This window comes from Danio aesculapii, chromosome 15 (assembly GCF_903798145.1).
Source record: "Danio aesculapii chromosome 15, fDanAes4.1, whole genome shotgun sequence".
Lineage (NCBI taxonomy): Eukaryota > Metazoa > Chordata > Actinopteri > Cypriniformes > Danionidae > Danio > Danio aesculapii.
Genome location: NC_079449.1, coordinates 17608957 through 17623191, shown reverse-complemented (window position 1 = coordinate 17623191; position 14235 = coordinate 17608957). Strand labels below are relative to the sequence as shown.

At 37.4% G+C, this 14235-nt stretch overlaps 1 protein-coding gene across 2 annotated transcripts in view; it reads right to left on the bottom strand.

Moving 5' to 3' along the window:
- Positions 1–13511, bottom strand: part of cuedc1b (CUE domain containing 1b) — a 51034-nt gene extending 37523 nt beyond the window's left edge. For both annotated transcript variants that reach the window (XM_056473299.1, XM_056473296.1), the window contains exon 1: positions 13285–13511. The gene's annotated coding sequence lies outside the window, so the exon portion shown is untranslated. The remainder of the gene's footprint in view (positions 1–13284) is intronic.
- Positions 13512–14235: the final 724 nt, after the last annotated feature.

Here is a 14235-nt window from a genome sequence, read left to right as displayed (position 1 = left end):
TTTTAAAGGTGCGATTCATCAGCGGATCGCTCATATAGCTTCACAGCCAATCACAGTCATTTCTGTTGAGCACGTAAATACAATGGCAAATCAGCAGTGTTCAAGAACGAGCTCAACAGTGCTCAAATGTTTGCAGGAACTGGGCGTTTTTAAAATTCCAGTATCGATTGGTACCGAATTCGAGTATTTTGACAACCCTAATGGTAAATGTGCTTTTATTTTGGATCCGATTAATCATGATTGTTTCACCGCACTAAAAACATTTCAGTGTTGAAATTAACAATTGTACTTAACTATAGCAAAAGTTCAATTATTTGCTATAAGTGTCTTTTGTTGTTATATTTGCTGCAAGAAAAGTATTAATTTCTTTAAAAAGAGAAACAAACCCAAGTGTGAGAATTTTATTTAAAATCAGTTGTTCATCTGCACCTTTAAAAAATATTCACCTACTTATATTGTATTCTTTTCCTCTAAAACAATTGATGCAGGTAAAGCCACAATATAAAATACATTTAAAAATCACCTAATGTAAAGTATCATCTCACAATTCTGACTTTTTTTAATTAAATCTTTTTCTGAATTGCTATTGTGAGTTCAATTAAAAAAACAAAAACAAACACACTTAGCACTAATTTTAAATTAATAGATCAATGAAGCTACATCTAAAAAAACTGGCACATATGCCTGTGCCACAAAATAAGAAAACAACTGGCAACCGCTGCAGCAATGAACTCCTGAACCAAGTATTTTGCAAACTGGCTCGGGTTAGTTAATAACTCACATGGTTTCCAGATCCAACTCATGATGTGAATTATGGGAAGAGAAACGCATCATATCCTGTCTGCAGGCCAGTGGAGATCCAGATGCTACAGTGCTTTAAAACTTACAGGACACATGGATGTGAGAAGTCTACTTTCACATGCATTATTCAGCTCTGTTCGCTCTTATCGTTTAGACAGAGATGGATTCAAGTAGGCAGATCTTGATGGAGACGAGAAAGAATTAGCCTAACTGATGTGCTGAACTTTTAAAACCAAGCAGCGCTCGCTCTCAGAAAGCAAGCCTGATTCAGTTAAAAGGCATCTTTAATGACTGAGCTTAGTTTAAGTGTATTTTAAAGTTTCAAGAGTACAAATTCTGTGCACTTAGCACCAATGTTTAGAGAAGATTACAGCAATTCAATTTAATAAATTCACACAGAATATATCCTAAATTTACAACATAAAAGAAAAGAAGTTAAGGTCAGATTTTTCATAGATTCTATAAAGATTTATCTGGTATTTCTTTTTAATTATATTTCCATAAACACAAGGCACAGTGCCCTCATGAATGTGCGCCCTATACTGACACTGAGAAGATGAAACTGTAGAATAAAGTTGTTTTTTTTGTTTTATGTGCACAAAAGTATTCTCGTAGCTTGATAACAGTTCAGTTGAAGCACTGAATGCTCTGTTTTGAAGATTTGCTTTTGTATTTTTAATGACTTGAAATGAGCCGGGACCCTTACAGTCTATGGCGGAGATTAGGCTCCTTTTTTTCTTATTTTAAAAAGCTCTTTTTTTTTTCTTTCTCTAAAATATCTTCATTTGTGTTCTGAAGATGAACAACATTTTTGGTTTGAAATAAAGTTTGGGTTTGAGGGTGAGAAATTAATAACATAATTTTCGGTTGAACTAACCCTTTAATAATTAAGTAGAAATCAAAATTTTGGGAAAAAATGTCATAATAAATATAAGAATGTTGCCAATTGCATGCTCAATTAGAAACTAAAAGTGACCCACATAGGCACAAAACAATGATAAGTCAAGGAAAGAATACGGACACATTTTGGGCGTTGACCTACATTAGTGTAGCAGGCTCCCGGTCTCCTGATTGTGGATACAAACTGGTTGCACTCAGCTTGTTTTGACAGCTGATAAAGGCCAATTAAAGCCTACAGGTTGTGTTTTCACGGGGTTTGTCCAGAGCATTAGCAGACAGGTTTCAATTTGGATTAATAATGGTAAATCTGACAGACTGCCAAACGATGTCAGGCTGAAGGACTTCAGAGGAAAATTGCATTATTGGCAAACACGTTGTGTGAGATGTGATCAATATTTTACAAAACTCTAATAACATCAGATTGCTTTTGATATTAAAGTGTAAAGTATAATTTAAACCACAGGAAAACAATAAGTATTGAAGATTGTTCCTGCCATGGAATATATAAGCAGAGTTGGGAGAAGGATCAAATGCAAAAATAATTAATTGTTAGTCACAGGTGTTGAGAATCAAGAGTCGATTCCTAAGTTCAGAATCGATTCCATAAGGGGAATCTAAGAACTAATTAATTATAATTTGACTCTGTCTGGCAAATAATGTGCAAAATTCACTTGCTAATAATGATCAGATTCATTTATATTAATAGATTTGGTTGGTTTGCTTCAACGAATTTGATCAAATAACCATAAGCGCCCATCACTTATGCCTCTTTTCCACTGACTTGGTAGGGTTCAGTTCGATAAGGTACGGTACAGAACGGGTCACCTTTCTCAGGCTTGTATCTCCTTTGCAAAACGGTACCAATGGTACGCTTTTGGTAGGCATGGTGTATGACAGAAAGTTGCTGTCATTCTCGCTCGAGGAAATGCCAAAGTAAGCTATACAGGTCGTTCACACATCATATACAAAACATGCTTGATACATGAGCAACATCACACTCGTAGCACAAAGCCGCAGGCAGAGTGCCTTAGTGTCCCACTAGTGACGATATACAGCCAAATCTCACTGCTACAAGTGTGATATTGCGTTTATACAACAGTTCAACGGCATAATCGTGTGTAAAAAAAAAAGAAATTCAAACACGGACAGTCTAAAAATCCTTTTGCATGAGGAACTACTTTCTTCCACCATTCATTTACATCTGCAGCTGACGTTAGAACAGCAGAAACCTTTGCTACTTCACCAACGTCACTTTAGAGCTAGTATTGGAATGATTCTCTAGCTTAATGTCTAAAGTGATGACAAAACAGGTGATTATAACGCTGAATGGTATGAAATAACATCAGTCTACAGTGATTTCCCAGTATTTCTCTGTTGCAATCAGGATATCACAATAAATGAACCTTGAAAACCCTGAAAAAGTCAAAGCAGTGTAAAATCAACCAGATCTCATACTCAATACACTACAATTACCATGGTATAAATAAAGTACTGCAACATACAAAAGAGAGAGATTGACTTAGAATGCTGTAGTTTGTAGTTTTATGCTGAATTTTTCTCCTCTAACGGCTAATTATGTGGTGGTGTGGATGGACAACGTCAACCGTCTTTGCTCTGCTAAAAAACTACTACATTCGTGCTTTAAAAAAAAAGCCTCAAAACTACATTATTTTGTCTAACAGCTGCGATTTTTGTCAAACTGTAGTCCTCTGCTTGCCACTCGTGTGGGCGGAGTAATACACAAGAGTGAGGAGGCTGTACAAGCTCTGATATTGCAGAATATCATACGGCTATCAGCCAATCAGATTCAAGAACCAGTAAGAGACTGCTGTATAAACATAAATAGGCCTACTTATGTAAAAAATATTAATAACGAACCTTTCGATAAACTTGATTTGATACTAGCTGCAGATCAATGATAATGTGAAATAGCCTACTGTAATGTCTGCAATTACATAAAATAAAACAACAAATAAAACATATATGAAGACACACAGCCTTACAGTTTCTGAAATGTTCCCAAACAAAACAAAACAAAAACAGTCCGTACAAACCGCTCATCTTTATTCTTCACCAACACATGTAACATTAACATTTTGTTAAAGTAATTCTGTCATTCTGAGTTCATAATAGTCCAAACTTTAACGTTAGAGAAAGTGAAACCACACACGCTTTTAGGCAGCCTCGTATACAACCCAAATAATAGACTATGTAAACATGTTTTGCTGATTATTACTTTTTATTTGTTTATGTAAATATTGTTTAAGTTAACTTAATGTTTGTACCTGCATACACAGACACACAAATGAGGATTGTTTGTTGGACTTTCTTTATAACTGGCATGCTTTAGCATTGGTGAAATTGAATCCACAACAGAAGATTTTATGTCATATAGTTAATCTCAAGCTGTGATTTACAAATTTTATCCTGTGGCAGAAATAATGGCTTTTTAAGTCATCTGAGGAGACCTTGTAAAAGCCACTTTTTAGATGGGAAACTATCTAGCAACATCAGCACAAGCTAAAATAGATAACAAACAGGCCAGCAAAGTAGACAAAAACAGAAGCGAGAGAAGCACTCTTTCACCAAGAGCGAAGAGAGGAAGGAAAAAAAAAACATAGGTTTGTTGACAGAAGATCTTTTCAAAGCCGTGCATGCCATGATCAAAAGAATGCTAAATCGGGATGCTCAAATATCAGGCCGTTATTTTCCTTCGACATCGCCTGGCAGATTAAAGATGACGTTTGCTCTGTTGGGTGCTAAACCAATCTGGCATAAACAGACAAAAAAAATCAAGTTAACAAATAGACAATAACAATATTAGGTCTGGAGAGTATATACTGAATCAAAAAAAAGGCAAATGGAGCAGTCAAACGCAAAAATACGGCCGTTCGGCAAGCAGATAAACAGAACAGACCCACGGGGGTGGGGAGGGGGTGGTGGGTGGAACTGGAAAGCCTCCACGAGTTCTCAAGTGAGCCAGTCAGCTCTAACACCTTGGCAGAAAGACAAGAGCAAAACTAATTGCAAAACAGACCTTAGACAGAGGCACAATCAATTACGCCGTCTGTGGCGTCTGGCTGCTCGTATGTGTTTCTGAATGAAAGAAGTGTGAAGTCTGCAAAAGAAGAATAATTCATGGCTTGAAAGCGAGTAACTCACTGCTATCTGTAATGGGATGTGCATCTATCTGAATGCATCACTGACTGGATGGATGCCACACAGCTATTCATTGGCAAAAAACGCTTGAAGAGGGAGACAAAACAGGTCATGTTTGATTCATGCCTGTTCCTGCATTCATTCTGGTAGAGAACTCGAAAAGAACTCGAAAAGGCTTGCTTGTGAACTTTATATTATTGTGGAAAAAGCCTTGTTATTTGTGACTCTAGGTCAAGAATCAGCCAGGCAGGCACTGAACCAAGTGGCATAAGGGCTTAACAATCCCCTCCTCCTCCTCTTTCTTTCTCCTTTCCTCTGACCTGGTTTCAAAGCCATAGCCAACATGAGGGAACTGGGTTTCTGAGGCAGCGGAAAGGAGGAAAGAAAAGGGCTGACTTGACTCTGACACCATCAACATGACTACTGTCTTGTTGAAGTGAGAAAGGGTTGCTGCACGAGTGCATCTGTTAAGGCTCCATAAACCCAATAATGATAGTGATGATGATCTTAACAGGCCTTTTCTGGGCCATCTGCCTCAGAAGGAACAAAAGTCTGCCATTGTCCCATGGGACAAACTAGGCAAAACATTTGTTAAGGACTGTCACTGAAAGTACACACTCCCTGCAAACTTGGCACAAAAAAGTGAGAAGAATATAAAAGTTCAGTCCATTTAAACAGCTACGTTTGTTCTCAGTTAGGATGCAGTATACATATAAAAGCTACAATTAGTTCTGCACAATATAAACCAATTTGAAATTGAAAACTCGCGATTAAGCAAAACCTGTAATTGTTATGCACATCTTGTCAAGAATGCATGGCTCTGTGATCAGTAGTAAATCTCTGCTGAAGGTCATAGAGCGCTCTCGTGCTGATACTCCACAAGTTATGGAGTAAAAGCATTATTAAATGTTGTATTTTCACATGCTTTCAGATGTAGCAGCATCATGACACAGTAAACACTTGTAGTTCACAGAGAAGTGACACAAACAGCTGTCAAATAGTCATCCGATTTAAGAATTGCGCTGATTAAATCTACTTTAAATTTTGCATAGTTTGTCAGTAGTGATGTGAAGAGATCTTGGGCTACGAGATCTCGTGAGTCTAAAGGCTGATTTATACTTAAAAAAAAATTTAACTACATGTCGCAACAAGGCATAGTGCAAGCTCTGTGATTGGTAGGCTGATGAGTGAGGGTGGGACAGAGAGCCACGCAAACCCGTTGGAGTGTTTACAAGTGTCGAGTCCAGTGAAAGAGGTCCAGATGAAAACTGTTGTTTTGTGTTTACCTTATGAATAAAGTTGTTGCATGTTCACCGGTTTCCCCCTCAAAACGAGCGAGTTTGAGCTACTTCTACATTAGGGTAGCATTCAGAAAAAACAAACTAAACACAGAAGAACATAAAAACCTCACTGTTAGCTAGCGTTTCGGAAGTGTTATTGCAGAGCAACACAAACAGCACGCAGAAGTATAAATGCACGACAACGTGAAAGGCATGCGCTGTGGGTCACGCCGATCACTCGACGCAGAAGTATAAACCAGGCTTAAATCGTAATGGGATTTCTCGTCGAGGTAAAAGGTTGTCTTGTGAGTTGTGATGTTATGATGGAGCATGACAGTGAATTTAGCACTTAAGATTAGAGGCAGGATTGGATTGGAACTGCATATCAATTGTTTTGCACACACCTGGCCACCCGAGCTGGTTCTGTGATGTGCATCACTTTTTTTGCTTGGGGGGGTAAGTGTGATGTAACCGCTTTTTTCTTTACCGGAGTTCAAAGGTTGCCACGTCCAAAAGCAAAGGCTGCTACAATTGCAGCCACACACATTAACCACGGCTCATAATATGTGATGGAATAGCACTTTAGATATGCTGAAAGTCATAATCGTCGTAAACAAATTGAATAAAGACGCGCAGTACTCCTATTTCAGCCGCACTTTTGAAGTGCAGTGCAGACATGTAAACACTGTAATCAAACTATTTGACAATATTCTCTGCACCTATCGAATCAGTAAAAGACCACAGACACACAAATCTCCTCCAAGTGCGTGCACACACAGTGAACTCCTGGAGACGCACACACCCATCACCACCACCATCATCATCATCATCATCATCATCATCATCATCATCATCATCATCATCAACAACAACAAATACATTTACTCCAGACAGTTTATGCTATCCTGAAAAAAGGGAAGCTGTTGTTGAATGAAAGTAAAAAGTGCTGAAAATTAAAAACCAAAAATGACATGATTACATTGTTTTTGTTTTTTTTAAGTTCAAATTAGTGGAAAGGAGTTCGATTCTCATGTGAAACTGTACAGGGGAGTAGCCAGTCAGTAGAGTTTGTAGCTAAATATTTACCAGTGTTTGCATGTCCTTTATGGCATAATTCAATAAAATAAATGTAAAATAACATTGATTACAAGTTAAGTTAAAAAAGCACCAAAATTGTTATGCATTTTGTGATTTTTTTCCCCATCTCATCTCATTCTTATGAACCCAATCTCGTGTCTTGTCTCGTCTCATGGAGTGAGCGTCTCGTCACACCCCTATTTGTCAGTAAACTATAACTCTGAGTAGTAAAAGCTGCTCCATCTGAAAGCAGGTTCTGGATATTTACTTCTGATTTCAGAGCCAGCTTTACTGACAAAATGCACATGAAAAATCACCTTTGATTCTTTGTGCAGCCCTATAAACAACACAGAATGTTACAAAGGATTTTGTATAAAAAAAGCAGTTTCCTCAAAAATATTAGGTAGGCCTAAAGTCCTAAACGCTAAGAACAATAATTATTAATTAAATAAAAACAATAATTCTGTGAGCAAAAAAAAGTGTATTTTCAACTATACATTAAGTCATAAGCACAATTAGAAACATAAAACTGCCACAAACTCTTTTCCCCACTGAAAATAAAGACTTGCCGTTCAGAAACTGAAGATAAAGAGTTTTTCCTTTCAATCATGCTGCCTGATCCATGAGAGCACAGAAGTAGTGGAGATGAAGTAAATGTTTTTACAAATCAATTGCTCTAAAATATTAAAATGGGTCAAAATTTATTAAAAATCTTTTTTCAATATATTTTTATTATTAATTATAAATTTTAATTTAAATTCCCTGATAGAGTTTTTCAAGATTAAACCGTTTATGGTAGTTGTTTGTGTTATAAAGTCATATATTAAAAATACAGATGCTTAAACACATCCAACAGTGACAATCTATTTTTGGAAATAAACACATTTAGGAATCAGTCTCTCTGAATACATATCTCAAAGCAATACTGTTTTCTGTCAACAAAATTTCTGACTATTTACATGCTCACGAAAAGCTACTATTGGGTAAAAATACATCTCATTTGCACCAATTCTGGTTCATGAACAAACCTACCAGTATGATTTGGAGCAAACAAGTACAAGAAAATGCAACAAAAATATGCAGTTAACTAAAGAGTTTTGACTGTATGTTTATTTAAGCAGCAGGTTGTATTTTTTGAAATAACATATTTAAATGTTTTATTCTGCAATATAAAAAAATCAATAATAAAAATCAATTTCCCTAGTATGGAGAGAAATCTATTGAGTATTTATTTCTGGAAGCAGACTGCTGTGCTCTTTATAAAGAGGATCATCTGAAAGGGTCAATCTACATCCAGTTCATCACCCCTGACTCTGAGGTTCTGGAGCAGAACAAGAGACATTCTTAAAAGCTTTGAATGGGATAATGCCATACAAAACGGGAGGTGTGTAAGTGGATACGATCAGTCCATCAACCCCTCCGGCATCTTCAAGAAGGGCAAAAACAGGGTCAGTAGCCATATGCAAATCAAGACTCACTTAGGGGGAGAGGAGTGGCACCAGCTGTCCGACTGACAGACCTTTACCGCCTCCTCCATCATTAATAACATTTTAACAACCAGGAATATGGCTGCCAGACATCGAGATCTTTGAAATGTGCTTCATAAGCCAAACACCAATGCTTTGTGTCTATGAGGATAGCATTTCCTTACAAGGTTTGCACGTATGAATGAGCAGAAGTACTTTATGGACGATATTGTTAAAAGAGCAGCTGTGTGAAAATAATATTGCAATAACTACAAATATATTTATTTCAATATTCTTGAATGCTATCCTTAGTGCAGGGGTGTCCAAACTCGGTCCTGGAGGGCCGGTGTCCTGGAGAGTTTAGCTTCAACCCTAATCAAACACACCTGAACCAGCTAATCAAGCTCTCACTAGATATACTAGAAACTTCCTGGCAGGTGTGTTGAAGCAAGTTCAAGGTAAACTCAGCAGGACATCGGCCCTCCGGGAACGAGTTTGGACACCCCTGCCTTAGTGCTACATAAAGTTAATGAGTGACTTATTCCTCTTCTCTCACCCACGAAAACCCCAAAACATTGTCAATTTTGAGTTTGCCTCACACAGGTGAGTGGGCTCGACAAACCACCAGCAGAAAACACACTCTTTCATCTATCTTTAACTGACACTTGCACCAGTTTTGCACTATACATGTTCCTACAAATTAAATCAACTTGAATTTTTTGCCTAGTTTTATCAGTAAACTATTACTTTGAGGGTGTACTCACACTAGGCATGGGACAATAACCGTTTTCAAGGTATAACACGGTTTGGAAAAGTCAAGGTTTTAAAAGGACCTTCAGATCTTTTTTGAGAAGTGTTTTTTTCAAAACTTACATTTCAATAAAATGTCAAAAATAGAATTAATTACTATGTGAATTCATATATTAAAACATTCCTATTTACCACACTTATTATTATTTGATTAATCTTCTGTAATCTGGATGTACGTATGTTTTTTATCATGTGACCTACCAGCATCAGTTACGTATAGCTTTACCGCCATTCACAAATCCTTGTCCGTGGCCTCTTGGGATAGCAATCTCATGCATAGTTAAATACCTGACTTAAGCAGAAGCTTATAAGTGTTATTTTTGCCTACTTTGTTATGAGAAGGGTTCATTTAGATTTTTGTTGTTGTTAGGGCTGGGACAGCATATTGATTTGTGATCCCGTAATTTGTGGATTGATTCATCTTTATTTCTATAGCGCTTTTACAATGTAGATTGTGTCAAAGCACCTTTACATAGAAGATTATAGTAAGTTGAAACTCTGTCAGTTCAGTTTTCAGAGTTGAAGTTTAGTCTAGTTCAGTGTGGTTTAAATTTCACTGCCGAAATTCAAAACACTGAAGAGCAAATGCATCAATGTGCAGCTCCACAAGTCCCGAACCATGCAAGACAGTGGCGAGGAACAAACTTCACCGATTGAAGAAAGTGAATGAAAAAAAAGAAAAAAACCTTGAGAGAAACCAAGGGAGGGAGTTGGAAAAAAAAAGGGAGTTGCAGATCGAATGCGCAGTACTGTGCCACAGAGACAATAGTTGGAAGTAATGCACACGGATGCACACATTCACAAGTTTAATATGAAATTATGCAGAAATCTGAAAAGTGTCCCCGTTTAGGTTATGCTTGCAGGACAACAATGAAGCCAAAAACAGAATCGTTTTTCCCTTGCGTAGAAATTTCATGTTTACACAACATTTTCAAAACGTTACGTGATCACATACCTGCAAAAACCACCCAAAACGTGGTATTACATATGCATATGTAACCTTGTATACAACCATTACATATGTCACCTTGTAAGTAAAAAATATATGTAGGGAAGTATTTGCTATTTATTTCATTAAGTATCATGAAGTATTATTATTCGGCACTGATGTCTATGCAAAATTTGCTGTGTATGATCCATCTCCACTGTTAGTTGTCGGTTGATGTTACATGTGCATTAATATCAACACAGCTCACTATGATACGAACACTCTTATTATTGTTAATAATAAATACTGTAGGTTTAAATGGTATGTGTATGGATTGGCACAGTACAGCTGTTTGTAAAGCATAAAGTGAAACTACAACAACTGCAATGCATTCTGAATCATTTCATACCATTTCTCGAATCGCAATACATTTATTGTCCCAGCTCTTTTATTTGTCACAGTTGTTTTTGTTTTGTCTACTATATCAGTTCCTCACATCACTTCCACTCACAAATCCTCCCCTGTGACATAATGGGAAATTAAAATGAACTTTGGAATTTTACCAAAAGTATTAAGTCAACCAGGTACTTCTCCCCATACTGTTTCATAAAACCTATGAAATCTACCATATTACACAGCATATATACTGCCTCCTACACTGTATGTATTTGTTGGTATACAAGTAAGTATATTTAGACAGAGCAATAGATTTTGGTTCAGTGAACTGTCTGATTCCCAGTCACTAGGTTTAACAAAACTAAAAACCTTCTACAAAAGTACACCAGTGAATATGAAATGTTTACTTCCTCAATATGCAAGTTACCACAGTTGACTTCAAATTTACTCCAAGACTGTTAGAAAATGTTCTATATGGTATGAATAAGAGTAGTGTGAATGGAATTGGACATAACGTTACCACATTTGTTTTCTAATACTTTAAATTTGGACATGCTTCTCTCACAAACTGGTTTTTCACTTACTATATTGAGGTAAAGTTTGCTTTATAGTCACACATTCAGACTTTCTCCTTAATAATGTAATTTCAGCAAAGTATTGTTTAAGGATAATGAATTGGATGTGCTGAATTTCTTCATCTTGAAAAATTAACTGTATTTTTAAAAACCCAATATCTTCAGTCTATGAAATTTTAAATAGAGAAATCATATTAGCAGCCAATGACTTTCAAAGTAGCCTACAACATTGTTCACAGTCAAAACAATAGTGCTAATGTTGTTTTGAAGTCACACTTACATGTGATTTTAGACTGAATATTCAAATTACCATGGTAAACAATATAGGGAGCATGTCACTGAACGAATATGCGAATATAAAACCAGTGGTGTAAAGTAACAGTTTACAAATACTCCAACTACTGTAATTGAGTAGTTTTTCTCAGGAATTGTAATTTACTAAGTAGATTTAAAAATGTGTACTTTTACTTTCCCTTGAGAACATTTTTAATGCTGTATCAGTACTTTTACTCCACTACTTTTCTTCAACCTGGTGTCACTACTTTATGTTTTCTTGTCTATGGGGATTAGAAAAATCAGTCTTGTGATTCCTGTCCTTTTAAATCACACAGAAGGTAAATCGCATCATAACAAAGTACCTCAAGACACGGGTGACAACTGTTTGGAAGCAGGCGACGCAGTGGCACAGTAGGTAGTGCTGTCACCTCACAGCAAGAAGGTTGCTGGTTTGAGCCTCGGCTGGGTCAGTTGGCATTTCTGTGTGGAGTTTGCATGTTCTCCCCATGTTCGCGTGGGATTCCTCCCAGTGCTCGGGATTCCCCCACAAGTCCAAAGACATGTGGTATAGCTAAATTGTCCATAGTGTATGTGTGTGAATGAGTGTGAATGAATGTTTCCCAGTGAAGGGTTGTGGCTGGAAAGGCATCCACTGCGTAAAAAACGTGTTGGATAAATTGGCGGTTCATTCCGCTGTGGCGACCCTAAATAGTAGTCCCTTATTATGGTGGGCATATCCCTTATTTTCACATCCCAATGTTGACAGGTATGACCTAAAATCAACCAAACAGCAACGTCATTTGATGTCGTTATTGGACATCAAAATAATGTTGCCCTTAGACGCTGACTAAACGTTTCATTCTGGTCACGTTTTATAGTGTAATACTCATTAATCTTGAGTACTTATGAAAAGTCTTTTACTCATAGTTTGAGTAACATTTACAACAGATACTTTTACTCTACTCACACTACATTTTTACAAGGTACTTTTACTTAAGTATGACTTTTCAGAACTCTTTCCACCACTGTAAACCAAGTTTACACCAATACTTACTATATTGTACTCGAGTATAATGCGTTACTCAAAAACTACTCGAGCCGATTCAGTTTATTTGGTGCACGAATCGTCAGGTTTAATCGAATCTGAAAAACAAACCGACTCAAATTAACGATTCGTTGAAGAATCGGACATCGCTACCGCTCGCACCAAGAACAACCAAATTAATACGCTTCAATATTACCTAAACATGCGGTCTAGTTAATGTTAGAGACCGAAGTAGCTATTAAAGCACAACCAACCAAATTTATGACAGAAGGGCAGCACTTCTCAGATTCAAGATGTGGACTTCCCTGTCTATATTAAACACACAATTCTCCCTTCACACACATAAACACGTTCAGTTGAAGTGTAAATAAAACTGGAGGCCGCAGCAGTTCACAACACACTCCTCAACAGCCATACTCTAAACAAAGACATGTAAAACAACCATAAATCACCGAGACAGCGATTTCAGCAGCGTATAAACTAAATCTTAATAATGCCACCATTATATATTGTGAAACCCGTGGAGTTGTATGTTAATTCAAGCAATGGTGTAAGAAACAAAGCTACTTACTCTATGTGAACAGAAGCAGACTCCACAGCACACGTTCCCAATGCGTCCCGTTTTCCTTCTTTATCCTAAATATAAACACTATTCGGTCATTTCCGTGGGCTTTAAAAGACTATACACATCGGCGTGCATCATCTCTGTCGACACCGATAGGGACCCGGTCGGTGTGTTCATGCCCAGCGCCTGAAATCCCCACTGAAAGGGAACTAGCAGCCAGTGTGTTGTTGTGTTTCAGGATGAATCAAAGAGATGGGAAAAAATCTGTCACAGCCACAATCTGTGTGTGGGGGGAACAAAGAGCCACACGGCCGCCTAGTGGACAGAGAGAAACACGACACCCGCAGAGGATCCATCTGAAATATGGAGTAAATGCTTTTACAATAGAATATATGAAGAGTTCACATGTAAGCCTCTTAGTGTTGTGGTACATGTTAGTGGTTTAGACGCCTCTTTGTGTAGATTTATTAATTTCCCTTTATGATAAAGGATAGGTTTAATTGTCTTTAATGCGAAATATTAACATAAATTTTCTCTTCGGCTTAGTCCCTTTAATAATCAGGGGTCGCCAAAGCGGAACGAACCACCAACTTATCCAGCATATGTTTTACACAGCGGATGCCCTTCCAATACCTAACACTGGGAAACACCCTTGCACTCTTTCATTCACACATACACTACGGCCAATTTCCTTTATTCAATTCACCTATACCACATGTCTTTGGACTGTGGGGGAAACCGGAGCACCTGGAGGAAACCCACACAAACACGGGGGGAAAACCTGCAAACTCCACACCGAAATGCCAACTAACCCAGCCGCTGAGCTCGAACTAGCCACCTTCTTGCTGTGAGGCGATATTGCTACCCAGTGCGCCACCGTGACACCAAAATATTAACATAAACATAGTTTTATTATTATTTTATTATAATTTAGAAGAAATTTCAGAATTTAGAGGT